The sequence below is a fragment of the Sinocyclocheilus anshuiensis genome, unplaced genomic scaffold (genome assembly GCF_001515605.1).
Source record: "Sinocyclocheilus anshuiensis isolate Anshui unplaced genomic scaffold, SAMN03320099.WGS_v1.1 scaffold1680, whole genome shotgun sequence".
In the NCBI taxonomy this organism is placed as follows: Eukaryota; Metazoa; Chordata; class Actinopteri; order Cypriniformes; family Cyprinidae; genus Sinocyclocheilus; species Sinocyclocheilus anshuiensis.
Genome location: NW_015558569.1, coordinates 152,627 through 160,359, shown reverse-complemented (window position 1 = coordinate 160,359; position 7,733 = coordinate 152,627). Strand labels below are relative to the sequence as shown.

The 7,733-nt window shown below is 38.0% G+C and overlaps 1 long non-coding RNA gene across 1 annotated transcript in view; it reads right to left on the bottom strand.

Moving 5' to 3' along the window:
• Positions 1-764: 764 nt before the first annotated feature.
• LOC107679559 (uncharacterized) overlaps positions 765-7,733 on the bottom strand; it is a 9,678-nt gene continuing 2,709 nt past the window's right edge. The window contains exon 3 of the long non-coding RNA XR_001633065.1: positions 765-837. This is a non-coding gene — a long non-coding RNA (uncharacterized LOC107679559). The remainder of the gene's footprint in view (positions 838-7,733) is intronic.

Here is a 7,733-nt window from a genome sequence, read left to right as displayed (position 1 = left end):
CTTAATATACTAAAAAAATGATTCTTTAGTACTTCTTAAGATAAACTTAAGTTCATAAAGTCTTATTCAGAACTATTCAGTATGGGTTTTATGGCCTTATTTCAGCTACATTTCCCCCCAAAATCTTACTCTTATTATTATTTATTTCCCAAAATACTATCTCTGTATTTAAAAAAAAATTATTTAGTCACCACTTGTAGTACACTTGAACCCATCTTTCATACACTAGTACACTCAAGTGTACTACAAGTGGTTACTAAATAAATTTTTTAAATACAGAGATAGTGTGTTAAAAAGCACATTTTAGTTCATATTCATGGTGTCTCAAAATAGCACAGAGTACACTTAGATGATCTTAAGTTTATCTTAAGAAGTACTAAAGAATCGTTTTTAGTATATTAAGTACAAAATTAGTGCGTGATAATAGAGCACTTTAAGTACATTATGGAAGTGCACTTTTTTAACCTGGATGCAGCAGGACAGTAACACACACACACACACACACACACACACAAGCTCACTGTGTAATATAGTAGCTGATGTCTTTCTCTGATGAGGGACACACACACGCTCTTACACACATTACTGTCATATCTCTCACCAGACACACTGAATGTGGGGAATCAGATCCTGCGTGTGTGTGTGTGTGTGATGTGTTTATTTGCACTGGCCCGCTGTTCTGCCGCTTTAAACATGGCCTGCGAGTCTAAATGCCTCCAGATGTGCTGAGCGCTAGAGGAGATCTGATGTTTCTCACCAGCGTTCAGGTCAATCTGATACTGACGGTCCTCGACCTCTGACCCCGGGTCACGCAGAACGCCCAGATTCAGCGCCCGTCTGAGAGAGAGAGAGAGAGAGAGAGAGTTTTGAGGTGTAATCAGTGCTGCCCAGGTAAAAAAAAATAAAAAATAGCACACTTCCATAATGTACTTAAAGTGCTCTATTTTCGCTCACTAATTTTGTACTTAATATACTAAAAAAATGATTCTTTAGTACTTCTTAAGATAAACTTAAGATCATCTAAGTGTACTCAACTGTGCTAGTTTGGGAGACCGTGAATATGAACTAAAATGTGCTTTTAACTCCCTGGGGCCGAACACCGGCGCGACCAGCTCACTTTTGCGAAAGACACTAAAAATGCTCTGGTGATTTTGGTCACACAAATAAGTGTTATATATCATTCGAAACTCTTAAGTATCTACTTTTATTTGTGTACACTCACAATAACAACAAAACTTTGTGTTTTTGTAAAATAAAGAAAACAAACAGGGATCGTTCGCGGTCTTCTGTCTCCGCGAATATCCATCTGAAACTCGTCACTAAAATTAACTGAAACTCAGCGAATACTTGACAGACAGACATGAGAGATATAGCTATAGAAAGCTTGGAGTGTCTACTTTTAAATGAAGTAAGTATTATCGAAAACAAATATTACACACACCTCTGCTGCATGAGTGCTGTATTATCATGAAAATGATCATTCTGTCATTTACTGCACTCGTTCCAATCCTGTATGACTATCTTTCTTCTGATATTTTGACTTTCATTTCATGGACGCACACAAAAAAAAACATTAATAAATTTCTCAAAATATCTTCTTCCACATTCCACAGAGGAGAGTCAGTCACACAGGTCTGAAGGACACAAGCGAGACTAATGGCGCTTTTCCACTGCGTGGTACGGCACGGCTCGGTTTCCCGTCTAAACTCATTATCTCTAATGAGATCCCGCCCACGCGTGGCTTGCGCCCTTCATATGATAATATCCACGTGAGACGCGCGCACATGTAAACGCCCAACGTAAACACAGCGTGAGGATAGTCAAGTTCATCGCGGCTACTGTTAGTTTCTGGAAGAAGACACGCTGTGAGGGATAAGCCAGAATTTACCTCTTTAGAAAAAGAACCAGACGTGACGCGAGCTTCATCCAGTGGAGGAGATCAATCTGATGAGTAAGTAATATTTCTTTTTTGCATTAGTTAACGAGTCTTTGTGACATAAGTGAACACATTTACTGGCTGGGTTTTTCCCAAACTATAATTCCTGACTAAAATGTCTGAAATCGAGTGAAACATTTTGAATATGATGGGCAGTTCATTGTATCTAAATTTCTTATGACGCGATGATGTTTTCATGCTCTATATAAAACAATAGCCTATATAAACTAATATGAGTGTACACTGTAACATGATGAATGCTACGAGTCTAAGAATGTTTAGACCATGTTTATTGTTAATACTCTGTTCACAAATATATTTTTATAACTGCTAAACAATAATAATTCGTTTCTTAGATATAAAATGTCCTTTTTTAGGATAGTACAAAGCATGCGTGAGTATACGACTATAAAATCTATATATATACAGATGCTCCTGATATTAACATGCTCACAAAAGTACCGAGCCGTACCGTGCCGTACCATGCAGTGGAAAAGCGCCATAAAAGAAGACTAACACAAGGATGATTTCTGGCTGAAGCCCTAAAAACAGGCTTCATTATCGTTATGCTAAATATAATTTCTCATTGTGTTTCCATGAGATCCAGCGGCTGTCTGCGTGTGTTTCTCACGCCGCGTCCAGTGACATCATGACTCGCGGTCGCCGCTAAATGGCCCTGTGCTCTGAGAATTCTGGGTAACGGCACCGCGAGATTTACTGCCACAGTCAAATTCGATTGCATTTAATTTAAGCTAAACTTAGTGTAATTAGTGGCGTTGAGGAGGAAATGAAAGGCTGGATGGTGAGCTGAGCGTGTTCGGGTGTGACGCGCAGCCCTTCCTGCAGACCAAACACACGCCACACGCCTGCTCTCCATCAGCCTGATAAGACTTTAATATCCTCATACACACATCATCATCATCATCATCATCATGGCCTCTGAGAGCCGTAACTCGCCACACGTCTGTGAGCATGCTGTGGGAATTCACCGTGTTTGAACTCGCATTTCAACATCTTAATTGCTCTGGTCATTTATCTCCCGCCGAGTTTATATGTCACAAACAGCCTGTAAACACACGACGAACCCAGCCATGTGCTCAGCAGAGAGAAACGGATCAATATCTGACTGAACACCGAGGCAGACGCTGACCTTTGACCTCCGGTGTGAATCATGTTCAGATGAGCAGTGTCTCTGTAATGAAGCGCAGTGTGACCCAAACGCTCAGCGCACAAGAGACTCGGCTCACTACTGATCTGAACAGCTCACTGTTAAACTGATCAGTATGGCGTTACATTTGTGCCAAAACTATTGACTGCGTCTGTGTATATTAATATACTGTTATTGCTGTTGTGTCGTCCTTCCTGTCATATGTTCAGCTCAGTTTTCTGGTTTTTAAGTTTCTGCTCTCAGTGAACATTACACAACATATTTCACTGATATCCAGGTAAACAAACAGACATTTAGATTCTTCAGTAATACGTTAATAGTAATGCATTTATCTGTCTGTTATATAATACAAATTAATCTATAGGCTAGTGTTCAGGTCTCATCTTCATACTTTGTTGTAATATTTGGAGGTTTAGAAAGAATTAAGAAAGAAACAGTTAAGAAAGAAACAGACTTTCATAAAAAAGCAAAACAAGATGACATAAAGCAAGTACAGCCACATCAACATATACTAATTAATCTTAACGAGTAAGTACACAGTAGCCACTTTTCCACCGTCGGGCCAGAAGGGCTTCACTAAAACCTGCCCTTTACACGCCTCTCCAAAACAACGTCACACAACCCCAGCATTTCACCAACAAAGAGAAGATTTATCAGAAAACTAATTGGAAATAAATCACTGCAACTAGCGCGATCACAAAACGAACATGATAAAAGCGGCCGTTTGTTTGCATTGTTTGTTGTTTACTGAAAAGATTTAAATCCAAAAGCATCAATGGTTTACAGGTTTTACAATAGTTAGTGTTACATTGATCATAATGAATTAATTTGTCAGGATTGAAAATTAGTCACACGGCAATAAAGTGGTATTTACCGTTATTACACAAAAGAAAGTATGTTTTATGACATACTAGGGGTGTGCGATATATATGTGACCCTGGACCACAAAACCAGTCTTAAGTGTCAATTTTTCGAAATTGAGATTGATACATCATCTGAAAGCTGAATAAATAGCTTTCTATTGATGTATGGTTTGTTAGGATAGAACAATATTTGGCTGAGATACAACTATTTGAAAATCTGGAATCTGAGGGTGCAAAAAAATCTAAATATTGATAAAAATCATCTTTAAAGTTGTTCAAATGAAGTTCTTAGCAATGCATATTACTAATCAAAAATTAAGTTTTGATATATTTACGGTAGGAAATGTACAAAATAACTTCATGGAACATGAGCTTTACTTAATATCCTAATGATTTTTGGCATAAAAGAAAAATTGATAAATTTGACCCATACAATGTATTGTTGGCTATTGCTACAAATATACCCCAGCGACTTAAGACTGCTTTTGTGCTCCAGGGTCACATATATCGTCTGCGATAATATTGTAATTGTTGTTTCGATTTGTGCGATTTGAAATTATCGAGTATTCTGCAAAAACCAAACAAAACACAGAGTGCATGCATACATTACGTGAAGTCTAGACTAGTGCGAGTGCGCATTTAGACTGCGTTCTATTCACAGATTAATCATATCCTTTTTCTGCGATTAATCGCACACTTCATGAAATTAAGCATAGACCATTTATCTTGTTTCAAATGTTTATTTTGTCATCATTTGCTATATCCAGCAAAGTAAACCAAAAGATTGAAGGGTGATTCTCAAAAATCGGTATTTTCTGCAAGCTTTTTTCAAGATAAATTTAGATGTCTTTCCAAAAAAGGACACTTAGAAACTCCAAATGGACACCAAAGAACCAAATAATATAAGGAGCCCATATAAGCACATATGAAAGAAAAAAAAATCTGAATTTTATAGTATGTGCACAGTGCAACAGCAAAGAGCTTTTTTACATTTTAGAGAAGTCAAGTTGCGATACAGAACAGGACCACATGGAGATGCCAAAAAAACCCTAAACCAATCGCCTGCTGACTGCATATATCCAAAAGGACACCAAAGAACCAAATGATATAAGGAGCCCATATAAGCACATATGAAAGAAAAAAAAATCTGAATTTTATAGTATGTGCACAGTGCAACAGCAAAGAGCTTTTTTACATTTTAGAGAAGTCAAGTTGCGATACAGAACAGGACCACATGGAGATGCCAAAAAACCCTAAACCACCCGCCTGCTGACTGCATATATCTACTGCAGTACACGGATCCATTCAGAATAACTAAACACAAGAACATACATATGACAAATCAAAACATTATCGTGAATGTGTGTGGAAACAACATGAATGTACGGAAATGTCTGTGCCTGTGCATAAATACAATGTGGATAAGTGCATCAAGAGCACTCATACACGCATTATTATAGCGGACTCACGCGTGCTTACTGTACTGTACGACTCCTGTACGCCCCCGCAATCGTCTTTACCTTGATTCCAGTCTTCATCCATCAAAACTTTACTAGCGATACTGGTTATCCAGCCGCCATACAGCGGTGGGATGTGTTGACAATCCCTTCAGTCTGTACTTCACACAGCGCGTGTGACGTGTGAGGGCTCGCGCTCTTCAGAGACAATCACAGAATATGACAGAGCTCGTGTTTAAAAGCGAAACACACTGGAATGAATAATTCACTTAAAATGCAATGCGAGTCTCTGTTCTCTGAATCTCTGATATAATCAGCCTGGTTTACTGTATATTAGCGCTGTTTTGGACGGATTGTTTGAATGCATTCACTTACTGGATCATTGGACTGAAAACTTTCCTGGAGTTTAGCGGCTTAAAATTATCTAATCGCAAGCAGAGTAGCAAAATTGGGTTAAAGGGTTAGAATAGAAATTGTGCTTCAGTAATTTTGCGTTAATTGCGTAAAATTTTTTTAATGCGTTAAGGATTGTAAAATTAATTGCATGCGTTAACGCGATAACAATGACAGCCCTAATAAGAAGCTATAGCAATATAAACGAAAAGCCAAAACTAATTCATTTAGGCTAAACCGAAACTGAAACCAACGTTGGGTCTCTCATTCCACATGAAATCAAATGTTTCCGTATTCGCGATGTATTTGAATGGCAAATTATTATTTATTATGTAGCCTACTTCACTGGCGTTCCATTATCCACATAAAACAAAATGGCTTGTATAACATCATTCACGGCGGTACGGTGATAACACTTAACGGCACAGATTTTACTACATTTTTTTGAATTAATTTAGGCTAAAACGAAACTGAAACCAACGTTGGGTCTCTCATTCCACATGAAATCAAATGTTTCCGTATTCGCGATGTATTTGAATGGCAAATTATTATTTATTATGTAGCCTACTTCACTGGCGTTCCATTATCCACATAAAACAAAATGGCTTGTATAACATCATTCACGGCGGTACGGTGATAACACTTAACGGCACAGATTTTACTACATTTTTTTTTTACTACATAGTTTTTTTTCCATATGTTTGACTGACTGTATTTTATGATGATAATGTACAGGCTGCATTGTCAAGGTAGCAATGCTTAACTGTGTGCGCGCATGCGGCGCCGGCGCAATCACTTGAGCTTTTTCCTTCTAACAGTGGAAGCAACTACTCCTTTTAGTCATGAAGATAATCTGAATTGTAAAAGGTTTGCCTTTATTTGTGTACATTCACAATAAAAAACAAATCTTTGTGCTTTTGTAAAATAAGCCTAAAGAAAAATAGGATGCCACTTTCTGCCGTCTTGGTTTCCGTTCACGCAGCACAAAAATGAACCGGAACTCTGCATATTAGGCTACTTGTTGCACAGTTTTTCTTTAATTTTCTTAATTTTTTATTTAAGTAAAAATATGTTTCTCGTATAGGCCTATTTATTCGTAATATAGCCTAGCTTTATGATGTTTTTCTCTGCTGGCAGAAGCGCTGCAGGTGCGTGATGAAGACCATGTGAATCCTCATGTTCTGCTGTTTGCTGCTAATGTAAAATTAATCCCCGGGAAACAAATGTTAGTATTTTTTAACGGGTCACAGACACTTATCCTTTCTAATTGAATTCAATTCTAATTGAAAATAATCTTGTCGGTTAACAGTTAACAATCGGTTAATGAGCGTCGGTTGTCGATTAGGAAAAATAACCGAAATGAACATCCCTATCAACAATTCTTATTAAATGATTATATTTACATTCATTATATCATGTGAGAGACCGTGACGATGGGTTTTGTTTGCCATTCAAGTATGCAAATAATTAACCTGAGCCAACCAATGACCAACCCACTCAATTCAACTTCCACCCAGCTGAGAAATACTTCAGCAGACGTTCTATGCGCTTTCCTCTTGAATAAATATACTAGAATTCAAAAGATAATTAGTCCTGTTAATGAAGATTTTCATGTAGTTTAACTCGTTCCTCTGAATGAAATGGAATCAGGATCAAACACATCACGAGAGGAACAACAGCAAAACACACGGGAGGTGTTAGTGTGTGTGTGTGTTTGAGAGAGAGAGTGTGAATGTAAGTGTTGTGGTTGTGATTCTCACAGTGGGAGCGTCTCAGAATAGCATCAGAGAGACCACAACTATTCACACACACACACACACACACACACACACACACACATGGACCCCTGCCATTCTCTTTTAGTGCCTGACTGTGTGTGTGTGTGTGTGTGTGTGTGTGTGTGTGTGTGTGTGTGT